The following is a 2672-nucleotide window of genomic DNA, read 5'->3' on the forward strand; positions in this document are numbered from 1 at the left end:
CCTATCCCCTTGATTTTTTCCGCCGGTGGAACCAATCACAGTCCCTCCCTCTCCCCCAAAGGCTGCGCTTTAGTCTCGGAACACCGAGCTAAGTAAAGCGCGTGCGAGTTTTTGCCCAATTACGGAGGAGAGAGGAAAGTTCCGAGTGGAAGAGAGGAGCGCAATTGGTCAAAGAGGCAGCCAATATTTTCATACTTCCCTACGTTACACATTGGCGCGCAAAAGCAAGTTCAGTCAAGTTAGCCTTTAGAGCAGGCGCTTAAAGAGCGAGTGGGTAGCGACTTCTTGGCAAACCAGTGTGGTAGGCATTATTTGGCAGAGCTTGACTCACCAAGAAAGTCAAGTCCTGGATCCAGTCCCTAGTCTAGAAAAGATTTTCCTCCTTGTGGTTTTCTTTAACACAGGCACATATTTACAACAGTCTTCATACTTTACGAAGTTTTAATAATAAAGCCATGTAAACTAACACTTAGGGAGAGAATGCAAAATTAAAACAGCAGACTACTTTAGAATGGCTCCGCTAATTAAATTTGTGCTAATAGAGCACAGGCATCCACAGCAAACTCAGATTACACCCAATTGTACATACTGGATGCAAACTTACAAACTGTCATTGTGCCACCTGATGCAAATCAGTAGTGGTTTTGTGTCAGGTTGCATGATTTCTCACTTTGCAGATGCCTAAGTAATATAGTTCTATGAACATTTCTGATTTGCACCATGATGGCACTCTATGCATCTCCCCATTTCATCAATTTCTTTCTCTGACCAGTATCAAGATCACAGTTAATGGCATAATAATCTTGAAAAATGCAGTGTATTTTATTTCTTGTACAAAGAACGGATTTCCATTGCCACAACTTGACCTGGAATTGTCTGGAGTCTACGATGCCTGTGACTGGGTTTCCATAATACTGTAATATACTTTTATTGGTTTGGTGCCTTTTGAGTCAGTTTTTGACTCTTGATGTCTGCCTGGACAAATCCCTGCAGTTTTCTTGACAAGGTTTTTCAGAAGTGGTTTGGTATTGTCTGCTTCCTAGGACTGAGTGACTGGCCCAAAGTCACCCAGATGGCTTTGTGCCTAAGGTGGGACTAGAACTCACAGTCTGTTTCTAGCCTGATGCCTTAATCACTACACTAAATAATATACTTACCCTTGCTTTATAAATAAGCCACAAATAATATTGCAGTTATAAACTAATTTAAACCAATCGATGGATTCATACAACAAAAATGTGCTATGGTTTAACATAACTTGGACTCCCAGTGACTATTCTGAGGATACACAATGGATGCAACACCATGAATATGTTTGTATCTTTATTATTGAATTTATAGCCCACATTTCTGCTTGTATAAGCACTTAAGGTAGTTTACAATATTCTAAGGTGCCAGTTCATTGGCAAGTGAGGTTAGGACTTTCATAAAATGTTATTCTACAATACATTTATGTTGCTTTGAGTGTCAGCCAAAGCAGCTTTCATTCAGTTTACAGCTAAGGAAAAGTGTTAAAAGTATTACCTTTTCTGTAGAAATGCAGGTAATATGTTTAAATATATTTAACAAAGTTAAGAACTACTCTATATTACAGAATCCATTTTAAACACAGAATTTGCACAATTCCAGTGTTGTAAACATGGTGATGGTAGATAGCTAGAGAAAAGGGTTGTGCAAAATTTAACTTTTTCAATTTTAGGTCTATCACTGTCATGTTCACTGTTTCAATGTGCACTGTACATCGTACCGTTGTACATGGACCTGGAATCTGCTTAATCAGAGTGGCAAATCTATCTTATTCTTGGAATGCTGTTCACCACTAATTCCCAGTTACAATAACTGCACTGAGACAGAGGGTTATATACTTGTTGAGGAATATAAATCTCACCCTTATGAATCCCAAAGAAGGTAACTGCTGAAAGAACGAAGAACTGAGTTCAAGTGATTCCGCACAGAAATGGTCCAAGACCATAGAGCTGAGTTTTCCAATTTGGTGCCCTCTAGAAGTATGGGTCTACAGTATAATTTCTATAGTTGTTACACAGCAAGGACAAACAAAATTGTGGAAGCTGCAATCCAACATTTTGGAGGGCACTAGATTAATGCTATCATTCCTACAGAAAATTTGTATCACGGATTCTCTATATGACATCAGGTCTTACAAAATGTTAATTCTGGCTTCAGACTTCCAGTTTGTTATTATTTATCTTTGGTACATGAAGAACTTGATGCTCAACTTATCCTGAAGTTAACCCACCTGAATATAAAAATTGACATTTGTGCATTAGCTAGATGTGGTGCTCATTTGAATGCATTAAAAGAATCATAAACATGTATACATACACATACAAATATGAAACTTGATTTTCCTCATATACCAGGTAAGGAATTAATCCTAATTACACATACAAATAACTTTTTTTCCTATCTCAATCATTATACCAAGATACTCCAAATGCTTTTCCTAATGCTACCTAAACATTGCATTTCCTCTGCAAGTTGCAAGTGAAATTGCAGCTGACTTTCCACACTATCAAGAATGCTGCAGCTTCATTCATCCCACTATGTTCTGTCAGTTTTTGTGGGAAGAAAACATGTCACCTATTTGACTATTTAAACTCAGCACTTTCGTTGTGACTTCTGCAGGGGATACCACTTTATCACTCTATTCT

The 2672-nt window shown here is 38.1% G+C and overlaps 1 long non-coding RNA gene across 1 annotated transcript; it reads right to left on the reverse strand.

Moving 5' to 3' along the window:
* Positions 1–1310: 1310 nt before the first annotated feature.
* Positions 1311–2397, reverse strand: LOC134498360 (uncharacterized). Its single transcript, XR_010068027.1, has 2 exons — positions 1762–2397; positions 1311–1719 (listed from the first exon to the last, which is right to left on the reverse strand). It is a non-coding gene; the product is annotated as an uncharacterized LOC134498360 (long non-coding RNA).
* Between the last annotated feature and the right edge of the window lie 275 nt (positions 2398–2672).

This window comes from Candoia aspera, chromosome 5, assembly GCF_035149785.1.
Source record: "Candoia aspera isolate rCanAsp1 chromosome 5, rCanAsp1.hap2, whole genome shotgun sequence".
Lineage (NCBI taxonomy): Eukaryota > Metazoa > Chordata > Lepidosauria > Squamata > Boidae > Candoia > Candoia aspera.